We start from the raw sequence: 14,522 nt of genomic DNA, 5'->3' as shown, positions 1-14,522 counted from the left end.
CGAGACCAATTGGGTTGGTTCCACTTCTGGAAGTTGACTCACTGAGTTAGGAACCAAACCCAAGTGGTCTTGCATTTATTGGATTTTTCGTTTAACGGGAATTTCAAATAACATTCTGTTGCGCATGAATCTGACTGATATGAGTTTACTGTAGTGTTTTGATCATTATGAGCAATCTATATGGAATAAAAATAAGATAAAATATGTTCTGGAAACCTAAGATATGTATGCTTCTGTGGTAATTTTTGGTGAATTAATTGAGACGTTATAATCGGTGAACTAGTGCAATCTTTCAAGTAGAAATTCTGTCATAACGAAACTAGCTGCTGAGTTGTATAGGAATGCATGAAATATGATAGTTTTTATATAATTGTTGTATTTTGACCAAAATACCCTTGCGGGGAATAGTTGCTAGTTGATTGCCATGAATTGACCAAATTGCCCTTATGGGGAATAATTGCTAATAAGTATGTTATTAATACATGATACGAAAGTAATTGCTCACCCACGTATCGTATCACAATTGTACTTGTTTAAGTCACACACGATTCACAAACGAAACACGAAATCTGTTACGTGCATAGGTATTATGTGCCGAGTCTAGAGACTCGTTAAACGTTCCGATACTTAGAAAATCTCTTTGTTATTTTAGAACGCTAGAGAGTTTTCTACGACGCGCATCACTTGGTGATCTAGATCGGATATTCTTCGCAAACAGTGAGTTCACTTACCCCACTCTTAAACTGTTTTCAAACGTTTTTCACTTGGGGGAGATAACATACTCCGATAAACATATTTTCTGAGATAAACGCATATGAAAGATTTTGTTATAAATTATATATCACTTGTAAAGGCTAAGCGGCATACGTAACATTTGAAGTCCCACACATCGGACCGGTTAATATTTGGAATAGCGAGTCACTTTTGGGTAGTACTACTGGGTTTGACAAACCCCACCCGACGCTAAGCTCAACTGGAGGTTGAGTGGGTGTAAATTTTGGCTAACACTTACCATGGTCTGGAGGACCTGGTGACGGGCACTTGATAAACAGTCAGCTTCGGTCGCGAACCACTTAGCGATACTTGTTGTATAGATTAGCTACCTATCGATATATAATTTGACATAACACTATCTGGTAATGCAAAACACTTAAACGCTGTAACGAGGTTACACACTCAAACGTCGTAACGGGGTTACGCAACACTTAAACGCTGTAACGTGGTTACACACTCAAACGTCGTAACGGGGTTACGCAACACTTAAACGCTGTAACGTGGTTACACACTCAAACGTCGTAACGGGGTTACGCAACACTTAAACGTTGTAACGTGGTTACACACTCAAACGTCGTAACGGGGTTACGCAACATTTAAACGTCGTAACGAGGTTACGCAAAACGCTAAACGATTTATCTTATTTTACTTGTGAACTCACCAACCTTGTGTTGACACTTTTAGTATGTTATTCTCAGGTAGCCGAGGCGGGCGCGCGGTTTAGGAGCATGCATTAATTGAAAACATCTTTACTCTGCAAACTTAATTTTAACATTTACATTTGGTTTTAAGTCGTCCTGCGTGACGCAACTTTTGAATTAAGGTTTTACGCTTCCGCACTTACTTTCATTTAAACGTTTTTCTTTGGTTTGGTTATAACTAATGATTCCGATCCTGCCAGTTCACACCCTCTGACGGTAAAACTCCGTTAGTGGATTTTGAGGGTGTGACAGATTGGTATCAGAGCCATTGGTTATAGCGAACTAGAAACTGCATGCATACTAGACTATAACCGCGACGACCCATTAGTTATAATGATACACACTGCATAGGTTTGTGTAGTCTTGAAATCTTATTTCCTTATCTCCTTCACTCATACGCGCGCATATACACGGCTTACCTGTAGAAATGTCGACGCCACCCTCATCATCATCCGATTCGATGACGCATGCTCACGGGAAGGAACCGCAGTTACCTACTGCCTCGCCACCCCGTGTAGTCCCGGAACTCGAAGCTCCTACACCGAAGAGGTACCGCCTATCCGGAGGCTAGTATGACAACGACGTTAGCTGGGAGTGGTACCCCAACATGATCAGACGTATGGTCTACCGTGAACAAGTTCCCCCATTGCCTCACCCGAACCACCCTGCTTACCCTAACACCCTACCACTTATAACCGAACCTGTAGAGCGAGTTCTCGCAGCTATCGTTTCTTGTTTGGAGCGTGATGTGGGTTACATGCGCTACACGAGAGAAAATGATTCCAGACTGTTTAAAGACGGAACCGAGACTCAGGAGGAGATTGCCCGCATGGCAGCGGCAATGAAAGATATGCAAGGGGCTAGTGATCAACAAATGAAGGTTATGATGAAGAAGATCCCGAAGAGGAGCCTGAGGAGAAACCTGAGGAAGATCCCGAGGAGGAACCCGAAGAGGAACCGGAGGAAGAACCGGCTGAGCCAGAGGCACACTCGGATGTGTCCTCAGGCGACGACATCTCGGGATGATAATACCTAGATGGCTGGAAGAAACGCTGGACACGGACGTGGTAACATCAGCATGACTGCAGTTGAACTCCAAACTCTGCTGAATGACCATGTGGCGGCCGCTTTAGCCGCACACGTTCAGAATCAAACTGGGGGTCCAAATGGAACATGTACCTTCAAGAACTACTTAGACTGCAAGCCCAGTACGTTTAAGGGCACTGAGGGAGCTATAGGCTTCCTGCGTTGGGCTGAGAAGGCCGAGTCGGCTTTTGAGATGTGTAACTGTCCCCCTGCCAGTAGGGTCAAATTCGCTGCTGGGACACTTGAGGATTCCGCCCTCACTTGGTGGAATTCGAACGTCCAGATCCTTGGATTGGAACTGGCTAACGCGATGAACTGGGAGGAGTTCAAAAACATGATGCGAGAGGAGTACTGTCCGAGGGAAGAAATTTCGAAGTTAGAGTCGGAGTTTTGGTCGTTGAAAATGGTGGGTTCAGAGATTGAAGCCTACACTACTCGTTCGCACGAGTTGGCAGTGATGTGTCCGCGGATGGTGGATCCGCCGAGCAAGAGAATAGAGATGTACATTGATGGGTTAGCACCACAGATTCAGGGTATGGTGACGTCTTCCAGACCAGCCACGATCCAACAAGCGATCCGTTTGGCTCACAAACTGACGGATCAGGCTGTGACCCAGGGTGCGTTACCACCGAGGGGTTCGACTGTTAAAGCCCGTGACAACCCGAGTAATGACCACGTCAGCAACAGTAACAACAACAGCAACCCGAACAGCGGGAAGAGAAAGTTTGACAACACCAGATCTTCATCCTCAAACCTCCCACCGCAACACCACTACCGTAAGCCCGAATTTACTCGGAGTTTCAACACTCAGAATCACAACAACAACAACAACAACGGTAGCGGGCAGGTTTCGAGCGGATATGCTGGGAAATATCCAAAGTGCAACAGGTGCAACTTTCATCATGTTGGTCAGTGTGACCGTGTCAAGTGTCAAAGATGCGGAAAGATAGGTCACCAAGCGAAGGAATGTAGAGAAGACCTTGCGGCGAAGGGTGCTCCTAAGCCACCGATGACGACTAAGGGATGTTTTGAATGTGGACAGGAAGGCCATTTCCGGAAGGATTGCCCCAAGCTGAAACATAATGACAACAATGGGGGCAATGGAAGTGGCAGTAACGGTGGAGGAAATGGCAAAGGAAGAGCGTTTGTGATTGGATCGGGTCAAGCCCGCAGAGATCCGCATGTGGTGTCTGGTAAGTTCCCCGTAAACGATTGTTTTGCTTCTGTTTTGTTTGACACTGGAGCTGATAGGAGTTTTGTGTCAAAGGCCTTTAGCCAACTTTTAAACCTTACTCCAACCCCGTTAGACGCTAAGTTTCCTGTTGAATTAGCTAACGGTAAAACTATAATAACAACTCATATATTTGCGGGATGTAAGTTGAAACTGTCAGGTCATGTCTTTGACATCGACCTTATTCCTTTTACGCTTAGTAGTTTCGATGTCGTTGTCGGCATGGACTGGTTATCCGAGAACCGAGCGGAGATTATATGCCATGATAAGATAGTCCATATTACCACCCCTTCCGGCGAGATCATTTCGGTCCGAGGCGAGAGAAGCGGCATGACCACCAGCGTCATTACCCTTATGAAGGCACAGAAGTATTTACGAAAGGGTCATCCGGCAATTTTGGCGCAGATTGTTGAGAAACCCGCGGAGGAGAAACGAATTGAAGACATACCGGTTGTGCGAGACTTCCCGGAAGTTTTCCCGGAGGATTTGCCTGGACTCCCTCCTATTCGTCAAGTCGAATTCCAAATCGAGTTGACACCCGTTGCAGCACCCATAGCACGAGCCCCGTATCGGCTCGCACCGGCGGAACTTCAGGAGTTGTCCACCCAGTTGCAAGATTTGTTGGATAAAGGTTTTATCCGACCTAGCTCATCGCCATGGGGAGCCCCTGTCTTGTTTGTCCGAAAGAAAGACGGGACCTTCCGAATGTGCATCGACTACCGGGAGTTGAACAAAGTGACGGTCAAGAACCGTTATCCTTTACCCCGAATTGATGATTTGTTTGACCAGCTTCAGGGATCGAGTTACTACTCGAAGATCGATCTACGATCCGGTTATCACCAGCTGAGAGTGCGCGAAGAAGATATTTCAAAGACGGCTTTCAGAACACGGTATGGTCACTACGAGTTTTCGGTTATGCCTTTTGGCCTAACCAACGCACCAGCCGTATTTATGGATCTCATGAATCGAGTATGCAAGGCGTACCTCGACAAGTTCGTGATTGTTTTCATTGATGATATTCTCGTCTACTCCAAGAACGAGACTGACCACGAAGAGCACTTAAGGATAATTCTGGAACTGCTGAAGAAGGAACAACTGTATGCTAAACTCTCGAAATGTGAATTTTGGCTTCGCGAGGTTCACTTTTTAGGACATGTGATCAACGAGAATGGTATCCATGTCGATCCCGGTAAGGTAGAGGCCATCAAAAACTGGGAAGCACCTAAGACTCCGACTGAGGTGCGACAATTCCTAGGACTGGCCGGCTACTATCGGCGTTTCATCGAGGGATTTTCAAAGATTGCTCAACCCCTCACCGCTTTGACTCACAAGGGCACTAAGTACAACTGGGGTGACGCGCAGGAATCCGCTTTTCAACTGTTAAAAACCAAGCTTTGTAGCGCCCCTATTTTAGCCCTCCCCGAGGGAACAGAAAATTTTGAGGTACACTGTGACGCATCTATACAAGGTCTCGGTTGTGTGATGATGCAACTCGAGAAGGTTATAGCCTACGCCTCTAGACAACTACGAGTTCACGAGAAGAACTACACGACCCACGATTTGGAACTCGGAGCTGTAGTGTTTGCTCTTAAGATATGGAGGCATTACTTGTACGGTACCAAGTTTACCATTTACACCGACCACAAGAGTCTCCAACATATCTACGATCAGAAGGAGCTGAACATGCGACAGCGTCGTTGGGTCGAGCTGCTTAAAGATTATGATTGTGCCATCAAGTACCACCCTGGCAAGGCCAATGTGGTGGCTGACGCCCTCAGCAGAAAAGAAACGGATAAACCCAGACGGGTGAGAGCATTGCAACTCACGATTCATGCCAGCTTACCCGATCAGATTCACGATGCGCAACTGGAAGCTTTGAAAGATGATAATCTTCCATCGGAACTCATGCGGGGCATGAGCGAGCAACTTGAAACCAGATCGGACGGGGTCCGATATTTTGAGAACCGGATTTGGGTTCCACGATACGGAGAGTTGAGAACCCTAGTGATGGACGAAGCTCACAAGTCCCGATATTCTATCCACCCTGGCTCAGATAAAATGTATCATGATTTAAAGGAACTTTACTGGTGGCCGAACATGAAAGCCGACATTGCCACCTACGTGAGCAAATGCTTGACTTGTGCCAGAGTCAAGATAGAATACCAGAAACCATCTGGTCTACTGCAACAACCGGAACTCCCAATGTGGAAATGGGAACACATCTCAATGGACTTTATTACGGGTTTGCCTAAGACACCGACGGGATGCGATACCATCTGGGTGATCGTTGACCGGTTGACTAAATCGGCGCACTTCCTAGCGATTAAGGAAACAGACAAAATGGAAAGACTGTCTCGTGTCTACATGAAGGAAGTAGTGTCGAGACACGGAGTGCCTGCCTCGATCATTTCCGATCGAGATTCTCGTTTTACCTCACACTTTTGGAAGTCGCTGCAAAGCGCACTGGGCACACGTCTCGATATGAGTACCGCATACCATCCTCAGACGGATGGGCAAAGTGAACGGACTATTCAGACCCTGGAGGATATGTTGCGTGCATGCGTCTTAGATTTCGGAAAAAGTTGGGAACCCCACTTACCCTTGGTAGAGTTTTCGTATAATAACAGCTACCACGCAAGTATTAAGGCAGCGCCGTTTGAAGAGCTGTACGGACGGAAGTGTCGATCACCACTCTGCTGGGCAGAGGTGGGTGACAGCCAAATCACTGGTCCGGAACTGGTACTCGAAACCTCGGAAAAGATTGTTCAAATCCGAAATCGCATGGCAGCAGCACGAGATCGCCAAAAGAGTTACGCCGACAAGCGCCGAAAACCTCTCGAATTTCAAGTAAACGATCGAGTGTTACTCAAAGTCTCACCTTGGAAAGGTGTGGTTCGCTTTGGTAAGCGAAACAAACTCAACCCACGGTATGTTGGTCCGTACCGGATAACTGAGCGCATTGGTCTGGTGGCGTACCGACTGGACCTACCAACAGAACTCAGTGGCGTACACGATGTATTCCACGTATCAAATTTGAAGAAATGCCTATCTGATGAAACCCAAGTAGTCCCTTTGGAGGAACTACAAGTTGATGAACAGTTACGGTTCATTGAGGAACCAGTCGAGGTTTTGGATTGGGAAACCAAAACGCTCAAACACAGCAAAATTCCAATCGTTAAGGTTCGTTGGAACTCGAGACGTGGACCGGAGTTCACGTGGGAACGCGAGGATCAAATGATGAAAAAGTATCCTCACCTTTTTGAAGGGCTAACCAAACACCGGAAACCGCGAAACCCGGCAAACCGTCAAACATCACCGGAGGTATGAACTAAATTTCGGGACGAAATTTCTTTCTACTAGGGGATGATATGACAAACTGAAAATTTTTCTTACTTTTTCAGACACTCATCACGACTTGACTCAAATTTTCGGGACGAAAATTCTTTAACATGGGAATGATGTGACAATCGTCAATTTCAGGTTAACCTCGTTAACTCAACTCCGTAAATTCGAACTTTAAGATCGTTGAATCTATAACGCACACTTCATTACATTTAAACTAGGGTTTAAATGACGCTTAACACTTACTACATGTGTAGTCTTTCGGGATTTGCACCGAAACGCAAACGAGTTGACGCAAGCGATTGATAAATAAACGACAAACGTCAAAACACTAATTATGTGATTATTATGTGTTAGGTATATGTGTGTTACTTGATTGTTATGTGGAATGTTAAACAAGAAACAAGAACTAATTAGTTTAGGCTAGAGATGTAACACTTGAAAGATTAGGGACTAGAATGTAACTTGATTATCTATAAATATAACCTTAACACTAAACCCTAACTTATTATTATAAACCTACAACTCTAATCGGCCCTCCCCTTGCTCTTCTTGGCTGCCGTCCACTTTCACACACATATACACCATCAATTCAAGCCTTTGATTGAAGAACTAAGTGCTAGGAAGGTATATTTGATCATCCTTTACCTTCTTGTTGTTTGATTTTGATGTTTAATGGGTTAATTAAAAACCCTAGGCAGCCGATTTTCATGAGTATGTATGAGTTAACATGATGGTTGTTAAATTCATGATGATTGATAACTAGTATTGATGTTGTTGCTTGATTGATTGTTGTCCTTGATTTGAATTAGAACACAAACCCTAATCTTGTATGTATGGTGTGATTGATATGCATGGATAGTAGTTATAGTGTCTAGAGGGTTATATGGATGCATGATAGTTCATAGATTGTTATTATGTTGAGTTTTGATGTGAACAGATTCTGGACAGAATATATATACGATGTTTAACTGACTGTAACGAAGTGTAAACGTGAAAATTGATTGAGATTGTGGGTACTGCAGTAAACTAGGTTGAGTCTAGTTTCTATAAAGTATAAATTCGTAATTTTTGGATAAGTGGAAGTATACTTTTATGATTTTACAAAAATGTGATGCAAAGCTGAGCTGTTAGACCTGCTGTTAGGTTATGTTGTAAATATTATATCTCATGAACTACGAGACCAATTGGGTTGGTTCCACTTCTGGAAGTTGACTCACTGAGTTAGGAACCAAACCCAAGTGGTCTTGCATTTATTGGATTTTTCGTTTAACGGGAATTTCAAATAACATTCTGTTGCGCATGAATCTGACTGATATGAGTTTACTGTAGTGTTTTGATCATTATGAGCAATCTATATGGAATAAAAATAAGATAAAATATGTTCTGGAAACCTAAGATATGTATGCTTCTGTGGTAATTTTTGGTGAATTAATTGAGACGTTATAATCGGTGAACTAGTGCAATCTTTCAAGTAGAAATTCTGTCATAACGAAACTAGCTGCTGAGTTGTATAGGAATGCATGAAATATGATAGTTTTTATATAATTGTTGTATTTTGACCAAAATACCCTTGCGGGGAATAGTTGCTAGTTGATTGCCATGAATTGACCAAATTGCCCTTATGGGGAATAATTGCTAATAAGTATGTTATTAATACATGATACGAAAGTAATTGCTCACCCACGTATCGTATCACAATTGTACTTGTTTAAGTCACACACGATTCACAAACGAAACACGAAATCTGTTACGTGCATAGGTATTATGTGCCGAGTCTAGAGACTCGTTAAACGTTCCGATACTTAGAAAATCTCTTTGTTATTTTAGAACGCTAGAGAGTTTTCTACGACGCGCATCACTTGGTGATCTAGATCGGATATTCTTCGCAAACAGTGAGTTCACTTACCCCACTCTTAAACTGTTTTCAAACGTTTTTCACTTGGGGGAGATAACATACTCCGATAAACATATTTTCTGAGATAAACGCATATGAAAGATTTTGTTATAAATTATATATCACTTGTAAAGGCTAAGCGGCATACGTAACATTTGAAGTCCCACACATCGGACCGGTTAATATTTGGAATAGCGAGTCACTTTTGGGTAGTACTACTGGGTTTGACAAACCCCACCCGACGCTAAGCTCAACTGGAGGTTGAGTGGGTGTAAATTTTGGCTAACACTTACCATGGTCTGGAGGACCTGGTGACGGGCACTTGATAAACAGTCAGCTTCGGTCGCGAACCACTTAGCGATACTTGTTGTATAGATTAGCTACCTATCGATATATAATTTGACATAACACTATCTGGTAATGCAAAACACTTAAACGCTGTAACGAGGTTACACACTCAAACGTCGTAACGGGGTTACGCAACACTTAAACGCTGTAACGTGGTTACACACTCAAACGTCGTAACGGGGTTACGCAACACTTAAACGCTGTAACGTGGTTACACACTCAAACGTCGTAACGGGGTTACGCAACACTTAAACGTTGTAACGTGGTTACACACTCAAACGTCGTAACGGGGTTACGCAACATTTAAACGTCGTAACGAGGTTACGCAAAACGCTAAACGATTTATCTTATTTTACTTGTGAACTCACCAACCTTGTGTTGACACTTTTAGTATGTTATTCTCAGGTAGCCGAGGCGGGCGCGCGGTTTAGGAGCATGCATTAATTGAAAACATCTTTACTCTGCAAACTTAATTTTAACATTTACATTTGGTTTTAAGTCGTCCTGCGTGACGCAACTTTTGAATTAAGGTTTTACGCTTCCGCACTTACTTTCATTTAAACGTTTTTCTTTGGTTTGGTTATAACTAATGATTCCGATCCTGCCAGTTCACACCCTCTGACGGTAAAACTCCGTTAGTGGATTTTGAGGGTGTGACAGTTGGATGGTTGAAAGCCGGATGATTGTTGCGGCTCCGAATAAAACATCGGTTGGTCCGGTGACGACCATAAATCGTCGTCAATATAATCTGAATCTAGGTTTGGGTACCAATTTCCATCCATGTTTTTAAAAAAAAGTTTGGAAGATGGGTTGATTTTGGTTTTTTTTTGAAGTTGTGATAATTGTTTTAGATGAAATGGGTTATATATAGGAAGAAAAAACTTTTTTTTTATTAAATAAGAGCCCAACGGCTCATTTTTAAGCTCCAACGGCTCTTTCACGTTTTCCCATGCCCCTTTACGCCATATTCGTCCCGCGAAGGTGCTTGCGCCTGCTTTGTTTTTCGTGCTCGCGCCCCTCTCGCGCCCCGGGGGTGTGGTGCTAGCGCCTGGTGGCGCGAGCGGAGGGGCTCTAGCGCCCCCGATGAAGCCCCACACCCCTCAGCCTTATACTTTGGTAATACTTTTATGAAAAACTAATCGGTTTATACTTTATTAAAAGCTTTTGACAATTGCTGATTGCTAAAAAAAGAGTACAATATTTAAGAAGGTTAATAAGACAAAAAGTAAATAAATTCTTATACTTTATTGAATAATAATAACAGGATATAATTTATTAAAATTTTTAATAAAAGTCAACCCCTCCTCCAATCAGCCCTCAACAGAGGGGGTTCAAAATCATATAGGAGTACTGAGGGTATAGTCTAGTGGCAGACCATCTCTTCATACAACATCTATTTTAGACTGAGGCTAAGGGGTGTGGGGGGCTTTAATGGGGGCTCTAACCAATAATATTATGACGTGTGGCAGAGAGAGAAACTGGATAAGGGGGGTGTTGGAGCCACCGTTGGAGCCCCTGGCCCTGGTGTGAAGGGGCTCCAGCAGGGGCTCCAGCGAATTTTTTTTTATTTTTTTATAAATATATTCAAACAACGTATTATTAAAAAAACTCATAAATTATTAAAAAAACACACATTAATAAAAAAACACATTAATATCTAAAAATAAAATAAAAATTAAAGTACTAAAAAAAACATTATTCTTATTCTTCGGCTTGGTCTTCTTCGATCAACCTCTTTCGGATACGTTCCTTTTGCTTTTCCATTAGCATTTGATCGACCGGATTTAGGTTACTGAAGTCTCTAGTAAGAAAGTCTAAATCTCTCATTCGACTTTTTTCCTTTTTGTCATTAGAGACCACCTCCATGGTTTTGTTGAATTTATTGAGGGATTCAACAAGATTGGCGATGTTTACGGCTTCCCCCTCAGCCGGTTTTTTCCCCTTGGCGTCCCTTCCCATTGGCCGCCTCCTCGGCGGTGAAGACGTTTCCTCCTCCGCAATGTTTAGGTCGAATCCAACGCGGCAATCCGACCCGGTTGAAGTGCTATACGCTCCAGACGAACTAGTTTTAGTCCGTTTCGCCCTTACTTCCGCATCAAAGTCCGGCGCCACCAGCTCAACCCACTTGGAACACCTTTTCAACCTCTCCCACAACAATAAATCGTCCCATGTCTTCACCATCCCATACCTCCGCAAACACTCCTGCTTCCACTCTTCGACCGTGAAATTGTAAACCGCCAAATCATCACTGCCACTTGGTCTCATACGACCGTTGTTCCTGTTGAAAAGATTAGTAAACAAGCCGACAATTTTCTGATTTCGGACCACCGACCCGAAATCATATCGGCGTTCCGCTCTATACTCCCAACGAGCATGTAGAACGTCTCCCTAACCTTTGTCCAAAAAATCTTGCTCTTTTGGTAGTCGGCTGCAAAATGAATAAATAAATTAGATTTCCATTTAACTTTTTTATTAAAAATCATTTTTAAAAACGTTAAAACAATTACCGCAACGCCGATCCTCAGAAATGACTATCCAAGCCCGACACAAGGCTTCCTTCTCATCCGATGACCACGGAGTGGCTTTCCGTTTCGTCCTCGGAGTCGAAGCCGGTCCCGACCCGTCCGTTGCAACTTGTTTTTTCCGGTGGACGCGTCTTTTTGGTCCCGTAGCTTCACCGTGTGATTCTTGTGTCTCCGGAACAACAAAGTTAGGAGACGGTTGTGTGTTGGATGGTTGAAAGCCGGATGATTCTTGCGGCTCCGAATAAAACATCGGTTGGTGCGGTGACGACCATAAATCATCGTCAAGATAATCTGAATCAAGGTTTGGGTACCAATTTCTAGCCATTTTTTTAAAAAAAAGTTGAGAAGATTAATTGATTTGGGTGAAGGTTTGAAGTTTTGGTATAAAAATGGGTGAAATGGGGTATAATTATATAGGAAAAATAAATTTTTTTTTGGGTTTGTTCGGCTCCCAACGGTCAAAAAACCCTCAAATCCCGTGCAGCCCTCTCTCTTCTCCCGCTAACCGGCTCACGCCTGCATTGTTTTTCGCGTTAGCGCCCCGCTAGTGCCCCCGCTAGCGCCTGGTGGTGTGGTGTTAGCGCCTGGGGGCGCGAGCGGAGGGGCTCTAGCGCCCCCGTTGAAGCCCCACACCCCTCAGACTGAGGGGTGTGGGGCTTCAACGGGGGCGCTAGAGCCCCTCCGCTCGCGCCCCCAGGCGCTAACACCACACCACCAGGGGCGCTAGAGGGCAAAAAGAGGCAGGCATGAGCTTGGTAGCGGGAGAAGAGAGAGAGGAAGTCACCTTGTTTTTAGCAAAAAGAGCCGTTGGCTCGTATTAAATTAAAAAAAAATATATTTTCTTAAACTTTTAATATATACCTTTATAAAATATACTCCATTTCACAATTATACACCTTTTCTCCAAAAATCCTCTCAAAATTAACAAAAAAAAATGTCGTGGTTCTCGTCTGATTCCGACTCCTCCGAAGAGGATGATTTGCTTCTTCAAGTAGGGGGAGTTTTGACTGCAACCGTGGTGGATCTTTTGCAAAATCAAGCCCAGCAACCTCGAGTCCCGAGAGTTAGAGCACCACCTCGTGATCGTGATCGATCGGGTGCTAACGATACTTTGATTAGGCATTATTTTAGCCCTCAACCGGTATACGAGGAGTCGGATTTTCGAACTCGTTTCCGAATGAGCAGACAATTGTTCATGTGTATAGCAAGTGATTTAGAGGCACGGTATCCCTTTTTTCAACAAAGGGAGGATGCTAGGGGTCTCCCCGGTTTTACCTCTCTTCAAAAATGCACGGCTGCTATCCGTATATTAGCGTACGGCATTTCGTCGGACGCTTTGAATGAGTATTTACAGATGTCGAAAAGGGTTGCACGTGAATCCCTTCATTTTTTCTGTCAAGGTAAAAAACATTAATTTTAGTTTTTATTAAATATTTATTACATTTTTTAATATATATTATATGTTTATAGATTATTTTAATGCCTATAACTATAGATATATATATATATACTTATATCGTATTTATATACGTAGGAGTCATATCGATTTACTCTCGGAGATATCTGCGTAAACCTACAATGTATGACATCCAACGCATATATGAGGTGCACGCAGAAAAACATGGTTTTCCTGGGATGCCAGGTAGCCTCGATTGTACGCATGTTGGATGGGCTATGTGTCCAACGGCCTGGCGAGGTCTGTTCCACCGTGGTGATCATGAAGGGCCGACCCTTATACTTGAGGCGGCGGTGTCACAGGATCTTTGGTTTTGGCATGCTTTTTTTGGTGTTGCTGGGTCAAATAACGACCTTAATGTTATCGATCGGTCACATTTGATCAACGACCTTATCGACGGGGTTGAACCACCTCAAGCTTTTGTTGCAAATGGAGAACTCTTCAAGTACGGGTACTATCTAGTCGATAGTATTTACAACGAATGTGCTTTGTTAGTGAAAGCTTTTACAGATCCAATCGCCGATAAACGGAAGTATTTTACGAAGAAGCAAGAGTTTGCTAGAAAAGATATTGAAAGAGCTTTTGGAGTTCTGAAAAAACAATATTATGTGCTGGCGAACCCGATACGTTATTGGACTCGGGAGAGGATAATGGACGTCGTCTACACGTGTCTGATCCTACACAACATGACGTTAGAAGACGAGGGCAAAGCTATCTGCCAAAACTACCAAGGTGACATTCCGCCACAACCGTCCACAATCAGTGATCAACAAAGACTTCATAACATAGCAAATATCAAGAGCCGTGAGACACACGGGAATCTTCGACATGAGTTGGTTGAACATTTGTGGGCGAGGCGACCCGATGATCTTGTATTAGATTAGTGTTATTGTTAAGTATTATTGTTTGTTTAATTTTTAGTATGTTTTTTTTTGTAATTTGAATTTTAGATATTAATGTGTTTTTTTATTAATGTGTGTTTTTTTAATATTTTATGTGTTTTTTTAATAATATGTTATTTGAATATATTTATAAAAAAAATAAAAAAAAAATTCGTTGGAGCCCCTCCACACCAGGGGCCAGGGGCTCCAACACTCCCTATTCAGTTTCTCTCTCTGTCACACGTCATAATATTATTGGTTTTTGGCTCTGCTGGAGCCCC

Source organism: Bidens hawaiensis, unplaced genomic scaffold, assembly GCF_021521415.1.
Source record: "Bidens hawaiensis isolate Kalapana, Puna unplaced genomic scaffold, B.hawaiensis_p1.1 tig00009425_1, whole genome shotgun sequence".
In the NCBI taxonomy this organism is placed as follows: Eukaryota; Viridiplantae; Streptophyta; class Magnoliopsida; order Asterales; family Asteraceae; genus Bidens; species Bidens hawaiensis.
Note: the sequence above shows the minus strand (reverse complement) of the source record.